Here is a 24066-nt window from a genome sequence, read left to right on the forward strand (position 1 = left end):
CAGGTTTACTGTATCCCTCTGACATTCTCATTGACGATGAAACACCGAAATAGCATCGGAATTAAATACAAAAGACACAATGCCGACTTAAGTACAAGAAAACTGACTCTTCTTACTGGCTATGTTATGAACCATTCCTGTGACCGTAGTTATAGATCATGATGCTTCACTTCAGGTCTACTGTATCCCTCTGACTTTCTTATTGACGATGAAACACTGAAATTGCATCGGAATTGAATACAAAAGGCACAATGCCGACTTAAGTACAAGAAATCTGACTCTTCTTACTGTCTATATTTTGAACCATTCATGTGTGACTAGTTATAGATTCCGATGATTCACTTCAGGTTTACTGTATCCCTCTGACCTTTTTATTGACGATGAAACACAGATATTGCTTCGGAATTAAATACATAAGGCACAATGCCGACTTAAGTACAAGAAAACTGACTCTTCTTACTGTCTATGTTTTGAACCATTCCTGTGACACTAGATATAGATCCCGATGCTTCACTTCAGGTTTACTGTATCCCTCTGAGATTGTTATTGGCGATGAAACTCAGAAATAGCATCGGAATTAAATGCAAAAGGCACAATCCAGACTTAAGTACAAGATAACTGACTCTTCTTACTGTCTATGTGTTGAACCATTCATGTGACACTAGTTATAGTTTCCGATGCTTCACTTCAGGTTTACTGCATCTCTCTGACCTTCTTATTGACGATGAAACACAGAAATTGCATCGGAATTAAATACAAAAGGCACAATGCCGACTTAAGTACAAGAAAACTGACTCTTCTTACTGTCTATGTTTGAACCATTCATGTGACACTAGTTATAGATTCCGATGCTTTACTCCAGGTTTACTGTATATCTCTGACCTTCCTATTGACGATGAATCACAGATATTGTTTCGGAATTAAATACAAAAGGCACAATGCCGACTTAAGTACAAGAAAACTGACTGTTCTTACTCTCTATGTTTTGAACCATTTCTGTGACCCTAGTTATAGATTACGATGCTTCACTTCAGGTCTACTGTATCCCTCTGACCTTCTTATTGACGATGAAACACTGAAATTGCATCGGAATTGAATACAAAAGGCACAATGCCGACTTAAGTACAAGAAAACTGACTCTTCTTACTGTCTATATTTTGAACCATTCATGTGAGACTAGTTATAGATTCCGATGATTCACTTCAGGTTTACTGTATCCCTCTGACCTTCTTATTGACGATGAAACACAGAAATTGTTTCGGAATTAAATACAAAATGCACAATGCCGACTTAAGTACAACAAAACTGACTCTTCTTACTGTCTATGTTTTGAACCATTCCTGTGACACTAGATATAGATTCCGATGCTTCACTTCAGGTTTACTGTATCATTTTGACATTCTTATTGACGATGAAACACAGAAATAGCATCGGAATTAAATGCAAAAGACACAATCCCGACTTAAGTACAAGATAACTGACTCTTCTTACTGTCTATGTGTTGAACCATTCATGTGACACTAGTTATAGTTTCCGATGCTTCACTTCAGGTTTACTGCATCTCTCTGACCTTCTTATTAACGATGAAACACAGAAATTGCATCGTAATTAAATACAAAAGGCACAATACCGACTTAAGTACACGAAAACTGACTCTTCTTACTGTCTATGTTTTGAACCATTCCTGTGACACTAGTTAAGGATTCCGATGCTTCACTTCAGGTTTACTGTATCCCTCTGAATTTCGTACTGACGATGAAACACAGAAATTGCTTCGGAATTAAATACAAAAGGCACAATGCCGACTTAAGTACAAGAAAACTGACTCTTCTTACTGTCTATGTTTTGAACCATTAATGTGACACTAGATATAGATTCCGATGCTTCACTTCAGGTTTACTGTATCCCTCTGAGATTGTTATTGACGATGAAACTCAGAAATAGCATCGGAATTAAATGCAAAAGGCACAATCCAGACTTAAGTACAAGATAACTGACTCTTCTTACTGTCTATGTGTTGAACCATTCATGTCACACTAGTTATAGTTTCCGATGCTTCACTTCAGGTTTACTGCATCTCTCTGACCTTCTTATTGACGATGAAACACAGAAATTGCATCGGAATTAAATACAAAAGGCACAATGCCGACTAAAGTACAAGAAAACTGACTCTTCTTACTGTCTATGTTTTGAACCATTCCTGTGACACTAGTTATAGATTCCGATGCATCACTTCAGGTTTACTATATCCCTCTGACCTTCTTATTCACGATGAAACACAGAAATTGCATCGGAATTAAATAGAAAAAGGCACAATGCCGACTTAAGTACAAGAAAACTGACTTTTCTTACTGTCTATGTTTTGAACCATTCGTGTGACACTAGTTATAGATTCCGATGCTTCACTTCAGGTTTACTGTATCCCTCTGATCTTCTTATTGACGATGAAACATAGATATAGCATCGGCAATGAATAGAAAAGGCACAATGACGACATAAATACACGAAAACTGACTCTTCTTACTGTCTATGTTTTGTACCATTCCTGTGTCACTAGTTATAGATTCAGATGCTTCACTTCAGGTTTACTGTATCCCTCTGACCTTCTTATTGGCGATGAAACACAGAAATTATATCGGAACTAAATACAAAAGGCACAATGCCGACTTAAGTAAAAGAAAACTGACCCTTCTTACTGTCTATACTTTGAACCATTCCTGTGACACTAGTTATAGATTCCCATGCTTCACTTCAGATTCACTGTATCCCTCTGACCTTGTTATTGACGATGAAACACTGAAATAGCATCGGACTTAAATGCAAAAGGCACAATGCCAACTTAAGTACAAGAAAACTGACTCTTCTTACCGTCTATGTTTTGAACCATTCCTGTGACACTAGTTATAGATTCCGATGCTTCACTTCAGGTTTACTGTATCCCTCTGACCTTCTTATTGACGATGAAACACAGAAATTGCATCGGAATTAAATGCAAAAGGCACAATGCCGACTTAAGTACAAGAAAACGGACTGTTCTTACTGACTATGTTTGAACCATTCATGTGACACTAGTTATAGATTCCGATGCTTTACTCCAGGTTTACTGTATATCTCTGACCTTTCTATTGACGATGAATCACAGAAATTTCTTCGGAATTAAATACAAAAGGCACAATGCCGACTTAAGTACAAGAAAACTGACTCTTCTTACTCTCTATGTTTTGAACCATTTCTGTGACCCTAGTTATAGATTCCGATGCTTCACTTCAGGTCTACTGTATCCCTCTGACCTTCGTATTGACGATGAAACACTGAAATTGCATCGGAATTGAATACAAAAGGCACAATGCCGACTTAAGTACAAGAAAACTGACTCTTCTTACTGTCTATATTTTGAACCATTCATGTGAGACTAGTTATAGATTCCGATGATTCACTTCAGGTTTACTGTATCCCTCTGACCTTCTTATTGACGATGAAACACAGAAATTGTTTCGGAATTAAATACAAAATGCACAATGCCGACTTAAGTACAAGAAAACTGACTCTTCTTACTGTCTATGTTTTGAACCATTCCTGTGACACTAGATATAGATTCCGATGCTTCACTTCAGGTTTACTGTATCCCTTTGACATTCTTATTGACGATGAAACACAGATATAGCATCGGAATTAAATGCAAAAGACACAATCCCGACTTAAGTACAAGATAACTGACTCTTCTTACTGTCTATGTGTTGAACCATTCATGTGACACTAGTTATAGTTTCCGATGCTTCACTTCAGGTTTACTGCATCTCTCTGACCTTCTTATTAACGATGAAACACAGAAATTGCATCGTAATTAAATACAAAAGGCACAATACCGACTTAAGTACACGAAAACTGACTCTTCTTACTGTCTATGTTTTGAACCATTCCTGTGACACTAGTTAAGGATTCCGATGCTTCACTTCAGGTTTACTGTATCCCTCTGATCTTCGTACTGACGATGAAACACAGATATTGCATCGGCATTAAATAGAAAAGGCACAATGACGACTTAAGTAAAAGAAAACTGACCCTTCTTACTGTCTATGTTTTGAACCATTCCTGTGACACTAGTTATAGATTCCGATGCATCACTTCAGGATTACTGTATCCCTCTGACCTTCTTATTCACTATGAAACACAGAAATTGCATCGGAATTAAATACAAAAGCACAATGCCGACTTAAGTACAAGGAAACTGACTTTTCTTACTGTCTATGTTTTGAACCATTCGTGTGACACTAGTTATAGATTCCGATGCTCCACTTCAGGTTTACTGAATCCCTCGGATCTTCTTATTGACGATGAAACACAGATATAGCATCGGCAATGAATAGAAAATTCACAATGACGACATAAGTACACGAAAACTGACTCTTCTTACTGTCTATGTTTTGAACCATTCCTGTGTCACTAGTTATAGATTCAGATGCTTCACTTCAGGTTTACTGTATCCCTCTGACCTTCTTATTGACGATGAAAGTCAGACATTGCATCGGAATTAAATACAAAAGGCACAATGCCGACTTATGTACAAGAAAACTGACTCTCATTACTGTCTATGTTTTGAACCATTCCTGTGACACTAGTTATAGATTCCAATGCTTCACTTCAGGTTTACGGTATCCCTCTGACCTTCGTATTGACGATGAAACACAGAAATTGCTTCGGAATTAAATACAAAAGGCACAACGACGTCTTAACTACAAGAAATCTGACTCTTCTTAATGTCTATGTTCTGAACCATTAACGTGACACTAGTTATAGATTCAGATGCTTCACTTCAGGTTTACTGTATCCCTCTGACCTTCTTATTGACGATGAAACACTGAAATAGCATCGGACTTCAATACAAAAGGCACAATGCCGACTTAAGTACAAGAAAACTGACTCTTCTTACTGTCTATGTTTTGAACCATTCCTGTGACACTAGTTATAGATTCCGATGCTTCACTTCAGGTTTACGGTATCCCTCTGACCTTCTTATTGACGATGAATCACAGAAATTGCATCGGAATTAAATACAAAAGGCACAATGCCGACTTAAGTACAAGAAAACTGACTCTTCTTACTGTCTATGTTTTGATCCATTCCTGTGACACTAGTTATAGATTCCGATGCTTCACTTCAGGTTTACTGTATCCCTCTGACCTTCTTGTTGTGATGAGACATAGAAATTGCATCGGAATTAAATAGAAAATGAACAATGCCGATTTACGTACAAGAAAATTGACTCTTCTTACTGTCTATGTTTTGAACCATTCCTGTGACACTAGTTATAGATTCCGATGCTTCACTTCAGGTTTACTGTATCCCTCTGACCTTCTTATTGACGATGAAACACAGATATTGAATCGGAATGAAATAAAAAAAAAGGCAAATAGCCGACTGAAGTACAAGAAAACTGAAACATCTTACTGTCTAAGTTTTGAACAATTCATGTGACACTAGTTATAGATTCCGATGCTTCACTTCAGGTTTACTGTATCCCTCTGCCATTCTCATTGACGATGAAATACCGAAATAGCATCGGAATTAAATACAAAAGACACAATGCCGACTTAAGTACAAGAAAACTGACTCTTCTTACTGTCTATGTTATGAACCCTCCCTGTGACCCTAGTTATAGATTCCGATGCTTCACTTCAGGTCTACTGTATCCCTCTGACCTTCTTATTGACGATGAAACACTGAAATTGCATCGGAATTGAATACAAAAGGCACAATGCCGACGTAAGTACAAGAAAACTGACTCTTCTTACTCTCTATGTTTTGAACCATTTCTGTGACCCTAGTTATAGATTCCGATGATTCACTTCAGGTTTACTGTATCCTTCTGACCTTCTTATTGACGATAAAACACAGAAATTGCTTCGGAATTAAATACAAAAGGCACAATGCCGACTTAAGTACAAGAAAACTGACTCTTCTTACTGTCTATGTTTTGAACCATTCCTGTGACACTAGATATAGATTCCGATGCTTCACTTCAGGTTTACTGTATCCCTCTGAGATTCTTACTTACGATGACACTCAGAAATAGCATCGGAAATAATGCAAAAGGCACAATCCCGACTTAAGTACAAGATAACTGACTCTTCTTACTGTCTATGTGTTGAACCATTCATGTGACACTAGTTATAGTTTCCGATGCTTCACTTCAGGTTTACTGCATCTCTCTGACCTTCTTATTGACGATGAAACACAGAAATTGCATCGGAATTAAATACAAAAGCCACAATGCCGACTTAAGTACAAGAAAACTGACTCTTCTAACTGTCTATGTTTTGAACCATTCCTGTGACACTAGTTATAGATTCCGATGCTTTACTTCAGGTTTACTGTATCCCTCTGAACTTCTTATTCTCGATGAAACACAGAAATTGCATCGGAATTAAATATAAATGGCACAATGCCGACTTAAGTACAAGAAAACTGACTTTTCTTACTGTCTATGTTTTGAACCATTCGTGTGACACTAGTTATAGATTCCGATGCTTCACTTCAGGTTTACTGTATCCCTCTGATCTTCTTATTGACGATGAAACACAGATATAGCATCGGCAATAAATAGAAAAGGCACAATGACGACATAAGTACACGAAAACTGACTCTTCTTACTGTCTATGTTTTGAACCATTCCTGTGTCACTAGTTATAGATTCAGATGCTTCACTTCAGGTTTACTGTATCCCTCTGACCTGTTTATTGACGATGAAACACAGAAATTGCAACGGAATTAAATACAAATGGCACAACGCCGACTTAAGTACAAGAAAACTGACTCGTCTTAATGTCTATGTTCTGAACCATTAATGTGATGCTAGTTATAGATTCCGATGCTTCACTTCTGGTTTACTGTATCTCTCTAACCTTCTTATTGACGATGAAACACAGAAATTGCATCGGAATTAAATGCAAAAGGCACAATGCCGACTTAAGTACAAGAGAACTGACTCTTTATACTGTCTATGTTTGAACCATTCCAGTGTCACTAGTTATAGATTCCGATGCTTTACTCCAGGTTTACTGTATATCTCTGACCTTCCTATTGACGATGAATCACAGAAATTGCTTCGGAATTAAATACAAAAGGCACAATGCCGACTTAAGTACAAGAAAACTGACTCTTCTTACTGTCTATGTTTTGATCCATTCCTGTGACAGTAGTTATAGATTCCGATGCTTCACTTCAGGTTTACTGTATCCCTCTGACCTTCTTATTGACGATGAAACACAGAAATTGCATCGGAATTCAATACAAAAAGCACAATGCCGACTTAAGTACAAGAAAACTTACACTTCTTACTGACTATGTTTTGAACCATTCATGTGACACTAGTTATAGATTCCCATGCTTCACTTCAGGTTTACTGTATCCCTCTAACCTACCTATTGACGATGAAACACAGAAATTGCTTCTGAATTAATTACAAAAGGCAAAATGCCGACTTAAGTACAAGAAAACTGACTCATCTTACTGTCTAAGTTTTGAACCATTCCTGAGACACTAGTTATAGATTCCGATGCTTCACTTCAGGTTTACTGTATCCCTCTGACATTCTTATTGACGATTAAACACAGAAATTGCATCGGAGTTAAATACAAAACACACAATGCCGAGTTAAGTACAAGAAAACTGACTCTTCATACAGTCTATGTTCTGAACCATTCCTGTGACACTAGTTATAGATTCCGAGGCTTCACTTCAGGTTTACTGTATTCCTCTGACCGTCTTATTGACGATGAAACACAAAAATTGCATCGGACTTAAATACAAATGGCACAATGCCGAATTAAGTACAAGAAAACTGACTCTTCTTACTGTCTATGTTTTGAACCATTCCTGTGACACTAGTTATAGATTCCGATGCTTCGCTTTAGGTTTACTATATCCCTCTGTCCTTCTTATTGACGATGAAACACAGAAATTGCATCGGAATTAAATACAAAAGGCACAATGCCGACTTAAGTAAAAGAAAACTGACCCTTCTTACTGCCTATATTTTGAAACATTCCTGAGACACTAGTTATAGATTCCCATGCTTGACTTCAGTTTCACTGTATCCCTCTGACCTTCTTATTGACGATGAAACACAGAAATTGCATCGGAATTAAATGCAAAAGGCACAATGCTGACTTAAGTACAGGAAAACTGACTCTTCTTACTGTCTATGTTATGAACCCTTCCTGTGACCCTAGTTACAGATTCCGATGCTTCACTTCAGGTCTGCTGTATCCCTCTGACCTTCTTATTGACGATGAAACACTGAAATTGCATCGGAATTGAGTACAAAAGGCACAATGCCGACTTAAGTACAAGAAAACTGACTCTTCTTACTGTCTATATTTTGAACCATTCATGTGAGACTAGTTATAGATTCCGATGATTCACTTCAGGTTTACTGTATCCCTCTGACCTTCTTATTGACGATGAAACACAGAAATTGCTTCGGAATTAAATACAAAAGGCACAATGCCGACTTAACTACAAGAAAACTGACTCTTCTTACTGTCTATGCTTTGAACCATTCCTGTGACACTAGTTATAGATTCCGATGCTTCACTTCAGGATTACTATATCCCTCTGACCTTCTTATTGACGATGAAACACAGAAATTGCTTCGGAATTAAATACAAAAAGCACAATGCCGACTTCAGTAAAAGAAAACTGACCCTTCTTACTGCCTATATTTTGAAACATTCCTGAGACACTAGTTATAGATTCCCATGCTTCACTTCAGTTTCACTGTATCCCTCTGACCTTCGTATTGACGATGAAACACTGAAATAGCAATGGACTTACATACAAAAGGCACAATGCCGACTTAAGTACAAGAAAACTGACTCTTCTTACTGTCTATGTTTTGAAGCATTCCTGTGACACTAGTTATAGATTCCGATGCTTCACTTCAGGTTTACGGTATCCCTCTGACCTTCTTATTGACGATGAAACACAGAAATTGTATCGGAATTAAATACAAAAGGCACAACGCCGACTTAAGTACAAGAAAACTGACTCTTCTTAATGTCTATGTTTTGAACCATTAATGTGACACTAGTTATAGATTCCGATGCATCACTTCAGGTTTACTGTATCCCTCTGACCTTCTTATTGACGATGAAACACAGAAATTGCATCGGAATTAAATACAAAAGGCATAATGCCGACTTAAGTACAAGAAAACTGACTCTTCTTACTGTCTATGTTTGAAAAATTCGTGTGACTCTAGTTATAGATTCCGATGCTTAGCTCCAGGTTTACTGTATCCCTTGGACCTTCTTATTGGCGACAAAACACAGAATTCGCTTCGGAATTAAACACAAAAGGCACAATGCCGACTTAAGTACAAGAAAACTGACTCTTCTTACTGTCTATGTTTTGAACCATTCCTGTGACACTAGATATAGATTCCGATTCTTCACTTCAGGTTCACTGAATCCCGCTGACCTTCTTATTGACGATGAAACACAGAAATGGCATTGGAATTAAATACAAAAGGCACAATGCCGTCTTAAGTACAAGAAAACTGACTCTTCTTACTGTCTATGCTTTGAACCATTCCTGTGACACCACTTATAGATTCCGATGCTTCACTTAAGGTTTACTGTATCCCTCTGACCTTCTTATTGACGATGAAACACAGAAATTTCATCGGAATTAAATACAAAAGACACAATGCCGACTTAAGTACAAGAAAACTGACTCTTCTTATTTTCTATGCTTTGAACCATTCCTGTGACACTAGTTATAGATTCCGATGCTTCACTTCAGGTTAACTGTATCCCTCTGACCTACTTATTGACGATGAAACACAGAAATTGCATCGGAATTAAATGCAAAAGGCACAATGCTGACGTAAGTACAAGAAAACTGACTCTTCTTACTGTCTATGTTTGAACCATTCCTGTGACACTAGATATAGATTCAGATGCTTCACTTCAGGTTTACTGTATCCCTCTGACCTTCATATTGACGATGAAACACAGAATTTGCATCGGAATTAAATACAAAAGGCATAATGCCGACTTAAGTACAAGGAAACTGACTCTTCTTACTGTTAATGTTTGAAAAATTCATGTGACTCTAGTTATAGATTCCGATGCTTAACTCCAGGTTTACTGTATCCCTTGGACCTTCTTATTGGCGACAAAACACAGAATTCGCTTCGGAATTAAACACAAAAGGCACAATGCCGACTTAAGTACAAGAAAACTGACTCTTCTTACTGTCTATGTTTTGAACCATTCCTGTGACACTAGTTATAGATTCCGATTCTTCACTTCAGGTTCACTGAATCCCGCTGACCTTCTTATTGACGATGAAACACAGAAATGGCATTGGAATTAAATACAAAAGGCACAATGCCGTCTTAAGTACAAGAAAACTGACTCTTCTTACTGTCTATGTTTTGAACCATTCCTGTGACACCACTTATAGATTTCGATGCTTCACTTAAGGTTTACTGTATCCCTCTGACCTTCTTATTGACGATGAAACACAGAAATTTCATCGGAATTAAATACAAAAGACACAATGCCGACCTAAGTACAAGAAAACTGACTCTTCTTATTTTCTATGCTTTGAACCATTCCTGTGACACTAGTTATAGATTCCGATGCTTCACTTCAGGTTAACTGTATCCCTCTGACCTACTTATTGACGATGAAACACAGAAATTGCACCGGAATTAAATACAAAAGGCACAATGCAGACCAATTTAGAAGAAAACTGGCTTTTCTTAATGTCTATGTTTTAAACCATTCCTGTGACACTAGTTATAGATTCCGATTCTTGAATTCAGGTTTACTGTGACCCTCTGACCTTCTTATTGCCGATGTAACACAGTAATTGCATCGGAATTAAATACAAAGGCACAACGCCGACTCAAATACAAGAAGGCTGGCTCTTCATACTGTCTATGTTATGAACCTTTCCTGTGAGACCGGTTTTAGATTCCGATGCTTCACTTCAGGTTTACTGTGTCCCGTGGACCTTCTTACTGACGACGAGACACAGAAATTGCATCGGAATTAATTTGAAAAGGCACAATGCTGACTCAAATACAAGAAGACTGGCTCTTCTTACTGTCTATGTTATGAACCTTTCCTATGAGACCGGCTTTAGATTCCGATGCTTCTCTTCAGGTTGACTGTATCCCTTGGACCTTATTATTGACGACGAAAGAAACAAATTGCTTCGGAATTAAATACAAAAGGCACAGTGCCGACTTAAGTACAAGAAAACTGACTCTTCTTACTGTATATGCTTTGAACCATTCCTGTGACACTAGTTATAGATTCCGATGCTTCACTTCAGGTTTACTGTATCCCCCTGACCTTCTTATTGACGATGAAACACAGAAATTGCATCGGAATTAAATACAAAAGGCACAATGCCGACTTAAGTAGAAGAAAACTGACTCATCTTACTGTCTATGTTTTGAACCATTCCTGTGACACTAGTTATAGATTCCGATGCTTCACTTCAGGTTTACTGTATCCCTCTGACATTCCTATTGACGATAAAACACAGAAGTTGCATCGGAATTAAATACAAAAGGCACAATGCCGACTCAAGTACATGAAGACTGGCTCTTCTTAGTGGCTACGTTTTGAACCATTCCTGTGACACTAGTTATAGATTCCGATGCTTCACTTCAAGTTTACTGTATCCCGCTGACGTCCTTATTGACGATGAAACACAGAAATTGCATCGGAATTAAATACAAAAGGCACAATGCCGACTCAAGTACAACAAGACTGGCTCTTCTTACTCTCTATGTTTTAAACCATTCCTGTGACACTAGTTGTGGATTCGGATGCTCGACTTCAGGTTTACTGTATCCCTCTGACCTTCTTATTGACGATGAAACACAGAAATTGCTTGGAATTAAATACAAAAGGCACAATGCCGACTCAAGTACAAGAAAACTGACTCATCTTACTGTCAATGTTCTGAACCATTCCTGTGACACTAGTTATAGATTCCGATGCTTCACTTCATGTTTACTGTATCGGTCTGACCTTCTTATTGACGATGAAAAATAGAAATTGCATCGGAATTATATACAAAAGGCTCTATGCCGACTTAAGTACAAGAAAATTGACTCTTCTTACTGTCTATGTTTTGAAACATTCCTGTGACACTAGTTATAGATTCCGATTCTTCACTTCAGGTTTACTGTATCCCTCTGACCTTCTTATTGACGATGAATCACAGAAATTGCTTCGGAATTAAATACAAAAGGCACAATGCCGACTTAAGTACAAGTAAACTGACTTTTCTTACTGTCATTGTTTTGATCCATTCCTGTGACACTAGTTATAGATACCGATGCTTCACTTCAGGTTTACTGTATCCCTCTGACCTTCTTATTGACGATGAAACATAGAAATTGCACCGGAATTAAATAGAAAAGGAACAATGCCGACTTAAGTACAAGAAAATTGACTCTTCTTGCTGTCTATGTTTTGAACCATTCCTGTGACACTAGTTATAGATTCCGATGCTTCACTTCAGGTTTACTGTATCCCTCTGAAATTCTTATTGACGAATGAAACACAGAAATTCAATCTTAATTAAATACAAAAGGCAAAATGCCGACTTAAGTACAAGAAAACTGACTCATCTTACTGTCTAAGTTTTGAACCATTCCTGTGACACTAGTTATAGCTTCCGATGCTTCACTTCAGGTTTACTGTATCCCTCTGACATTCTTATTGACGATGAAACACAGAAATAGCATCGGAATTAAATACAAAAGGCACAATGCCGACTTAATTACAAGAAACCTGACTCTTCTTACTGTCTATGTTTGAACCATTCCTGTGACACTAGTTATAGATTCCGATGCTTCTCTTCAGGTTTACTGTATCCCTCTGACCGTCTTATTGACGATGAAACATAGAAATTGCATCGGAATCAAATAGAAAAGGAACAATGCCGACTTCAGTACAAGAAAACTGACCCTTCTTACTGCCTATGTTTTGAACCATTCCTGTGACACTAGTTATAGATTCCGATGCTTCACTTCAGGTTTACCGTGTCCCTCTGACCTTCTTCTTGCTGATGAAACACAGACATTGCATCGGAATTAAATACAAAAGGCACAATGCCGACTTAAGTGCAAGAAAACTGACTCTTCTTACTGTCTATGTTTTGAACCATTCCTGTGACACTAGATATAGAATCCGATGCTTCACTTCAAGTTTACTGTATCCCTCTGACCTTCTTATTGACGATGAAACACAGAAAGTGCATCGGAATTAAATACAAAAGGCACAATGCCGACTCAAGTACAAGAAGGCTGGCTCTTCATACTGTCTATGTTTGAACCTTTCCTGTGAGACCGGCTTTAGATTCCGATGCTTCACTTCATGTTTACTGTATCCCTTGGACCTTCTTATTGACGACGAAACACAGAATTCGCATCGGAAATAAAAACAAAAGGCACAATGCCGACTTAAGTACAAGAAAACTGACTCTTCTTACTGTCTATGTTTTGAACCATTCCTGTGACACTAGATATAGAATCCGATGCTTCACTTCAGGTTTACTGTATCCCTCCGATCTTCTTATTGACGATGAAAGACAGGAATTGCATCGGGAATAAATACAAAAGGCACAATGCCGACTTAAGTACAAGAAAACGGACTCTTCTTACTGTCTATGTTTTGAACCATTCCTGTGACACTAGTTATAGATTCCGATGCTTCACTTCAGGTTTACTGTATCCCTCTGACCTTCTTATTGACGATGAAACACAATAATTGAATCGGAATTAAATAGAAAAGGCACAATGCCGACTTAAGTTCAAGAAAACTGACTCTTCTTACTGTCTATGTTTTGAACTATTCCTGTGACACTAAATATAGATTCCGATGCTTCACTTCAGGAATACTGTATCCGTCTGACCTTCTTATTGACGATGAAACACAGAAATTGCATCGCAATTAAATACAAAAAGCACAATGCCGATTTAAGTACAAGAAAACTGACTCTTCTTACTGTCTATGTTTCAACCATTCATGTGACACTAGTTATAGATTCCGATGCTTCGCTTCAGGTTTACTGTATCCCTCTAACCTACTTATTGACGATGAAACACAGAAATTGCTTCGGAATTAAATACAAAAGGCAAAATGAGGACTTACGTACATAAAAGCTGACTCATCTTACTGTCTAAGTTTTGAACCATTCCTGTGACACTAGTTATAGATTCCGATGCTTCACTTCAAGTTTACTGTATCCCTCTGACATTATTATTGACGATGAAACACAGAAATAGCATCGGAATTAAATACAAAAGGCACAATGCCGACTTAAGTAGAAGAAAACTGACTCTTCTTACTGTCTATGTGTTGAACCATTCCTGTGACACTAGTTATACATTCCGATGCTTCACTACAGGTTTACTGTATCCCTCTGACCGTCTTATTGACGATGAAACATAGAAATTGCATCGGAATCAAATAGAAAAGGAACAATGCCGACTTCAGTACAAGAAAACTGACTCTTCTTACTGTCTATGTTTTGAACCATTCCTGTGACACTAGTTATAGATTCCGATGCTTCACTTCAGGTTTACTGTGTCCCTCTGACCTTCTTCTTGTTGATGTAACACAGAAATTGCATCGGAATTAAATACAAAAGGCACAATGCCGACTTAAGTACAAGAAAACTGACTCTTCTTACTGTCTACGTTTGAACCATTCCTGTGACCCTAGATACAGATTCCGATGCTTGACTTCAGGTCTACTGTATCCTTCTGACCGTCGTATTGACGATGAAACACTGAAATTGCATCGGAATTGAATACAAAAGCACAATGCCGACTTAAGTAGAAGAAAACTGACTCTTCTTACTGTCTATGTGTTGAACCATTCCTGTGACACTAGTTACAGATTCCGATGCTCCACTTCAGGTTTACTGTATCCCTCTGACCCTCTTATCGACGATGAAACACTGAAATTGCATCGGAATTAAATACAAAAGGCACAATGCCGACATAAGTACAAAAAAACTGACTCTTCTTTCTGTCTATGTTTTGAACCATTCCTGTGACACTAGTTATAGATTCCGATGCTTCACTTCAGGTTTATTGTATCCCTCTGACCTTCTTGTTGACGATGAAACACAGAAATTGCATCGGAATTAAATACAAAAGGCACAACTTCGACATAAGTACAAGAAGACTGACTCTTCTTACTGTCTATGATTTGAACCATTCCTGTGACACAAGTTATAGATTCCGATGCTTCACTGAAGGTTTACTGTATCCCTCTGACCTTCTTATTGACGATGAAACACAGAGATTTCATCGGAATTAAATACAAAAGACACAATGCCCACTTAAGTACAAGAAAACTGACTCTTCTTACTGTCTATGGTTTGAACCATTCCTGTGACACTAGTTATATATTCCGATGCTTCACTTCATGCTTACTGTAACCCTCTGACCTTCTTATTGACGATGAAACACAGAAATTGCATCGGAATTAAATACAAAAGGCTCAATGCCGACTTAAGTACAAGAAGACTGACTCTTCTTACTGTCTATGTTTTGAACCATTCCTGTGACACAAGTTATAGATTCCGATGCTTCACTTCAGGTTAACTGTATCCCTCTGACCTACTTATTGACGATGAAACACAGAAATTGCATCGGAATTAAATACAAAAGGCACAATGCCGACCCATGTACAAGAAGACTGGCTTTTCTTAATGTCTATGTTTTAAACCATTCCTGTGACACTAGTTATAGATTCCGATTCTTCAATTCAGGTTTACTGTGACCCTCTGACCATCTTATTGCCGATGTAACACAGTAATTGCATCGGAATTAAATACAAAGGCACAACGCCGACTCAAATACAAGAAGGCTGGCTCTTCATATTGTCTATGTTATGAACCTTTCCTGTGAGACCGGTTTTAGATTCCGATGCTTCACTTCAGGTTTACTGTGTCCCGTGGACCTTCTTACTGACGACGAGACACAGAAATTGCATCGGAATTAATTTGAAAAGGCACAATGCAGACTCAAATACAAGAAGACTGGCTCTTCTTACTGTCTATGTTATGAACCTTTCCTATGAGACCGGCTTTAGATTCCGATGCTTCTCTTCAGGTTGACTGTATCGCTTGGACCTTATTATTGACGACGAAACAAAGAAATTGCATCGGAATTAAATAGAAAAGGCACAATGCTGACTAAAGTACAAGGAGACTGACTCTTCTTACTGTCTATGTTTTGAACCATTCCTGTGACACTAGTTATAGATTCCGATGCTTCACTTCAGGTTTACTGTATCCCTCTGACATTCCTATTGACGATAAAACACAGAAGTTGCATCGGAATTAAATACAAAAGGCACAATGCCGACTCAAGTACATGAAGACTGGCTCTTCTTAGTGGCTACGTTTTGAACCATTCCTGCGACACTAGTTATAGATTCCGATGCTTCACTTCAAGTTTACTGTATCCCTCTGACGTCCTTATTGACGATGAAACACAGAAATTGCATCGGAATTAAATACAAAAGGCACAATGCCGACTCAAGTACAACAAGACTGGCTCTTCTTACTCTCTATGTTTTCAACCATTCCTGTGACACTAGTTGTGGATTCGGATGCTCGACTTCAGGTTTACTGTATCCCTCTGACCTTCTTATTGACGATGAAACACAGAAATTGCTTGGAATTAAATACAAAAGGCACAATGCCGACTCAAGTACAATAAAACTGACTCATCTTACTGTCAATGTTCTGAACCATTCCTGTGACACTAGTTATAGATTCCGATGCTTCACTTCATGTTTACTGTATCGGTCTGACCTTCTTATTGACGATGAAAAATAGAAATTGCATCGGAATTATATACAAAAGGCTCTATGCCGACTTAAGTACAAGAAAATTGACTCTTCTTACTGTCTATGTTTTGAAACATTCCTGTGACACTAGTTATAGATTCCGATTCTTCACTTCAGGTTTACTGTATCCCTCTGACCTTCTTATTGACGATGAAACACAGAAATTGCGTCGGAATTAAATACAAAAGGCACAATGCCGACTCAAATACAAGAAGACTGGCTCTTCTTACTGTCTATGTTATGGACCTTTCCTATGAGACCGGCTTTAGATTCCGATGCTTCACTTCTGGTTGACTGTATCCCTTGGACGTTATTATTGACGACGAAACACAGAAATTGCATCGGAATTAAATACAAATTGCACAGTGCCGACATAAGTACAAGAAAACTGACTCCTCTCACTGTCTATGTTTTGAACCATTCCTGTGACACTAGTTATAGATTCAGATTCTACGCTTCAGGTTTACTGAATCACTCTGACCTCCTAATTGACAATGAAACACAGAAATTGCATCGGATTTAAATACAAAAGGCATAATGCCGACTCAAGTACAAGAAGACTAGCTCTTCTTTCTGTCTATGTTTTAAACCATTCCTGTGACACTAGTTATAGATTCCGATTCTTCAATTCAGGTTTACTGTATTCCTCTGACCTTCTTATTGACGATGAAACACAAAAATTGCATCGGAATTAAATACAAAAGGCACAATGCCGAATTAAATTCAAGATAACTGACTCTTCTTAGTGTCTATGTTTGAACCATTCCTGTGTCACTAGTTATAGATTCCGATGCTTCACTCCAGGTTTACTGTATCCCTCTGACCTTCTTATTGACGATGAAACACAGAAATTGAATCGGAATTAAATACAAAGGCCACAATGCCGCCATAAGTACAGCAAAACTGACTCTTCTTACTGTCTATGTTTTGAATTATTCTTGTGACACTAGTTACAGATTCCGATGCTTCACTTCAGGTTTACTTTATCCCTCTGACCTTCTTATTGACGATGAAACTCAGAAATTGCATCGGAATTAAATTTAAAAGGCACTATGCCGACTTAAGTTCAAAAAGTCTGACTCTTCTTACTGTCTATGTTTTGAACATTTCCTGTGACACTAGTTATAGATTCCGATTCTTCACTTCAGGTTTACTGAATCCCGCTGACCTTCTTATTGACGATGTAACACAGAAATTGCATCGGAATTAAATACAAAAGGCGCAACGCCGACTCAAATACAAGAAGACTGGCTCTTCTTACTGTCTATGTTATGAACCTTTCCTGTGAGACCGGTCTTAGATTCCGATGCTTCACTTCAGGTTTACTGTGTCCCGTGGACCTTCTTACTGACGACGAGACACAGAAATAGCATCGAAATTAAAGAGAAAAGGCACAATGCCGACTCAAATACAAGAAGACTGGCTCTTCTTACTGTCTATGTTATGATCCTTTCCAATGAGACCGGCTTTAGATTCCGATGCCTCACTTCAGGTTGACTGTATCCCTTGGACCTTATTATTGACGACGAAACACAGAAATTGCATCGGATTTAAATACAAAAGGCACAGTGCCGCCTTAAGTACAAGAAAACTGACTCTTCTTACTGTATATGCTTTGAACCATTCCTGTGGCACTAGTTATGGATTCCGATGCTTCACTTCAGGTTTACTGTATCCCTCTGACCTTCTTATTGGAGATGAAACTTAGAAATTGCATCGGAATGTAATACAAAAGGCACAACGCCGACATAAGTACAAGAAGACTGACTCTTCTTCCTGTCTATGTTTTGAACCATTCCTGTGACACAAGTTATAGATTCCGATGCTTCACTGAAGGTTTACTGTATCCCTCTGACCTTCTTATTGACGATGAAACACAGAGATTTCATCGGAATTAAATACAAAAGACACAATGCCCACTAAAGTACAAGAAAACTGACTCTTCTTACTGTCTATGGTTTGAACCATTCCTGTGACACTAGTTATATATTCCGATGCTTCACTTCATGCTTACTGTAACCCTCTGACCTTCTTATTGACGATGAAACACAGAAATTGCATCGGAATTAAATACAAAAGGCTCAATGCCGACTTAAGTACAAGAAGACTGACTCTTCTTACTGTCTATGTATTGAACCATTCCTGTGACACAAGTTATAGATTCCGATTCTTCACTTCAGGTTTACTGTATCCCTCTGACATTCCTATTGACGATAAAACACAGAAGTTGCATCGGAATTAAATACAAAAGGCACAATGCCGACTCAAGTACATGAAGACTGGCTCTTCTTAGTGGCTACGTTTTGAACCATTCCTGCGACACTAGTTATAGATTCCGATGCTTCACTTCAAGTTTACTGTATCCCTCTGACGTCCTTATTGACGATGAAACACAGAAATTGCATCGGAATTAAATACAAAAGGCACAATGCCGACCCATGTACAAGAAGACTGGCTTTTCTTAATGTCTATGTTTTAAACCATTCCTGTGTCACTAGTTATAGATTCCGATGCTTCACTCCAGGTTTACTGTATCCCTCTGACCTTCTTATTGCCGATGTAACACAGTAATTGCATCGGAATTAAATACAAAGGCACAACGCCGACTCAAATACAAGAAGGCTGGCTCTTCATATTGTCTATGTTATGAACCTTTCCTGTGAGACCGGTTTTAGATTCCGATGCTTCACTTCAGGTTTACTGTGTCCCGTGGACCTTCTTACTGACGACGAGACACAGAAATTGCATCGGAATTAATTTGAAAAGGCACAATGCTGACTCAAATACAAGAAGACTGGCTCTTCTTACTGTCTATGTTATGAACCTTTCCTATGAGACCGGCTTTAGATTCCGATGCTTCTCTTCAGGTTGACTGTATCCCTTGGACCTTATTATTGACGACGAAACAAAGAAATTGCATCGGAATTAAATAGAAAAGGCACAATGCTGACTAAAGTACAAGGAGACTGACTCTTCTTACTGTCTATGTTTTGAACCATTCCTGTGACACTAGTTATAGATTCCGATGCTTCACTTCAGGTTTACTGTATCCCTCTGACATTCCTATTGACGATAAAACACAGAAGTTGCATCGGAATTAAATACAAAAGGCACAATGCCGACTCAAGTACATGAAGACTGGCTCTTCTTAGTGGCTACGTTTTGAACCATTCCTGTGACACTAGTTATAGATTCCGATGCTTCACTTCAAGTTTACTGTATCCCTCTGACGTCCTTATTGACGATGAAACACAGAAATTGCATCGGAATTAAATACAAAAGGCACAATGCCGACTTAAGTAGAAGAAAACTGACTCATCTTACTGTCTATGTTTTGAACCATTCCTGTGACACTAGTTATAGATTCCGATGCTTCACTTCAGGTTTACTGTATCCCTCTGACATTCCTATTGACGATAAAACACAGAAGTTGCATCGGAATTAAATACAAAAAGCACAATGCCGACTCAAGTACATGAAGACTGGCTCTTCTTAGTGGCTACGTTTTGAACCATTCCTGCGACACTAGTTATAGATTCCGATGCTTCACTTCAAGTTTACTGTATCCCTCTGACGTCCTTATTGACGATGAAACACAGAAATTGCATCGGAATTAAATACAAAAGGCACAATGCCGACTCAAGTACAACAAGACTGGCTCTTCTTACTCTCTATGTTTTCAACCATTCCTGTGACACTAGTTGTGGATTCGGATGCTCGACTTCAGGTTTACTGTATCCCTCTGAACTTCTTATTGACGATGAAACACAGATATTGCTTGGAATTAAATACAAAAGGCACAATGCCGACTCAAGTACAAGAAAACTGACTCATCTTACTGTCAATGTTCTGAACCATTCCTGTGACACTAGTTATAAATTCCGATGCTTCACTTCATGTTTACTGTATCGGTCTGACCTTCTTATTGACGATGAAAAATAGAAATTGCATCGGAATTATATACAAAAGGCTCTATGCCGACTTAAGTACAAGAAAATTGACTCTTCTTACTGTCTATGTTTTGAAACATTCCTGTGACACTAGTTATAGATTCCGATTCTTCACTTCAGGTTTACTGTATCCCTCTGACCTTCTTATTGACGATGAAACACAGAAATTGCGTCGGAATTAAATACAAAAGGCACAATGCCGACTCAAATACAAGAAGACTGGCTCTTCTTACTGTCTATGTTATGGACCTTTCCTATGAGACCGGCTTTAGATTCCGATGCTTCACTTCAGGTTGACTGTATCCCTTGGACGTTATTATTGACGACGAAACACAGAAATTGCATCGGAATTAAATACAAATTGCACAGTGCCGACATAAGTACAAGAAAATTGACTCCTCTCACTGTCTATGTTTTGAACCATTCCTGTGACACTAGTTATAGATTCAGATTCTACGCTTCAGGTTTACTGAATCACTCTGACCTCCTAATTGACAATGAAACACAGAAATTGCATCGGATTTAAATACAAAAGGCATAATGCCGACTCAAGTACAAGAAGACTAGCTCTTCTTTCTGTCTATGTTTTAAACCATTCCTGTGACACTAGTTATAGATTCCGATTCTTCAATTCAGGTTTACTGTATTCCTCTGACCTTCTTATTGACGATGAAACACAAAAATTGCATCGGAATTAAATACAAAAGGCAGAATGCCGAATTAAATTCAAGATAACTGACTCTTCTTAGTGTCTATGTTTGAACCATTCCTGTGTCACTAGTTATAGATTCCGATGCTTCACTCCAGGTTTACTGTATCCCTCTGACCTTCTTATTGACGATGAAACACAGAAATTGAATCGGAATTAAATACAAAGGCCACAATGCCGACTCAAATACAAGAAGACTGGCTCTTCTTACTGTCTATGTTATGAACCTTTCCTGTGAGACCGGTCTTAGATTCCGATGCTTCACTTCAGGTTTACTGTGTCCCGTGGACCTTCTTACTGACGACGAGACACAGAAATAGCATCGGAATTAAAGAGAAAAGGCACAATGCCGACTCAAATACAAGAAGACTGGCTCTTCTTACTGTCTATGTTATGATCCTTTCCAATGAGACCGGCTTTAGATTCCGATGCCTCACTTCAGGTTGACTGTATCCCTTGGACCTTATTATTGACGACGAAACACAGAAATTGCATCGGAATTAAATACAAAAGGCACAGTGCCGCCTTAAGTACAAGAAAACTGACTCTTCTTACTGTATATGCTTTGAACCATTCCTGTGACACTAGTTATGGATTCCGATGCTTCACTTCAGGTTTACTGTATCCCTCTGACCTTCTTATTGGAGATGAAACCTAGAAATTGCATCGGAATGTAATACAAAAAGCAAATGCCGACTTAAGTACAAGATGACTGACTCTTCTTACTGTCTATGTTTTGAACCATTGCTGTGACACTAGTTATGGATCCCGATGCTTCACTTCAGGTTTACTGTATTCCTCTGACCTTCTTATTGACGATGAAACACAGAAATAGCATCGGAATTAAATAAAAAAGGCACAATGCCGACTCAAGTACAAGAAGACTAGCTCTTCTTACTGTCTATGTTTTGAACCATTCCTGTGACACTAGTTATAGATTCCGATGCTTCACTTCTGGTTTACTGTATCCCTCCGACCTCCTTATTGACGATGAAGCTGAGAGATTGCATCGGAATTAAATACAAAAGGCACAATGACAACTTAAGTACAAGAAAACTGACTCTTCTTACTGTCTATGTTTTGAACCATTCCTGTGACACTAGTTATAGATTCAGATGCTACGCTTCAGGTTTACTGAATGCCTCTGACCTCCTAATTGACGATGAAACACAGAAATTGCATCGGAATTAAATACAAAAGGCACAATGCCGACTCAAGTACAAGAAGACTAGCTCTTCTTACTGTCTATGTTTTAAACCATTCCTTTGACACTAGTTATAGATTCCGATTCTTCAATTCAGGTTTACTGTATTCCTCTGACCTTCTTATTGACGATGAAACACAAAAATTGCATCGGAATTAAATACAAAAGGCACAATGCCGACTCAAATACTAGAAGACTGGCTCTTCTTACTGTCTATGTTATGAACCTTTCCTGTGAGACCGGTTTTAGATTCCGATGTTCACTTCAGGTTTACTGTATCTCGTGGACCTTCTTATTGACGACGAAACACAGAAATTGCATCGGAATTAAATAGAAAAGGCACAATGCTGACTTAAGTACAAGGAGACTGACTCTTCTTACTGTCTACGTTTTGAACCATTCCTGTGACACTAGTTATGGATCCCGATGCTTCACTTCATGTTTACCGTATCCCTCTGACCTCCTTATTGACGATGAAACACAGAAATTGCTTCGGAATTAAATACAAAAGGCACAATGCCGACGTAAGTATAAGAAAACTGACTCTTCTTACTGTCTATGTTGTGAACCATTCCTGTGACACTAGTTATAGATTCCGATGCTTCACTTCAGGTTTACTGTATCCCTCTGACCTTCTTATTGACGATGAAACACTGAAATTGCATCGGAATTAATTACAAAAGGCACAATGGCTATTTAAGTACAAAATAACTGACGGTTCTTACTGTCTATGTTTTGAAGCATTCCTGTGACACTAGTTATAGATTCCGATGCTTCACTTCAGGTTTACTGTGTCCCTCTGACCTTCTTATTGACGATGAAACACAGATATTGCATCGGAATTAAATACAAAAATCACAATGCCGTCCTAAGTACAAGAAAACTGACTCTTCCTATTGCCTATGATTTGAACCATTCCTGTGACACTATTAATAGATTCCGATGCTTCACTTCTGGTTAACTGTATCCATTGGACCTTCATATTGACGATGAAACACAGAACTTGCAACGGAATTAAATACAAAAGGCACAAAGCCGACTTAAGTACAAGAACACTGACTCTTCTTACTGACTATGTTTTGAACCATTCCTGTGACACTAGTTATAGATTCCGATGCTTCACTCCCAGTTTACTGTATCCCTTGGACCTTCTTATTGACGTTGAAACACAGAAATTTCATCGGATGTAAATACAAAAGGCACAATGCCGACTTAAGAACAAGAAGACGGGCTCTTCTTATCGTCTATGTTTTGAACCTTTCCTGTGAGACCCGTTTTAGATTACGATGCTTCACTTCAGGT

Source organism: Schistocerca americana, chromosome 10, assembly GCF_021461395.2.
Source record: "Schistocerca americana isolate TAMUIC-IGC-003095 chromosome 10, iqSchAmer2.1, whole genome shotgun sequence".
NCBI lineage: Eukaryota > Metazoa > Arthropoda > Insecta > Orthoptera > Acrididae > Schistocerca > Schistocerca americana.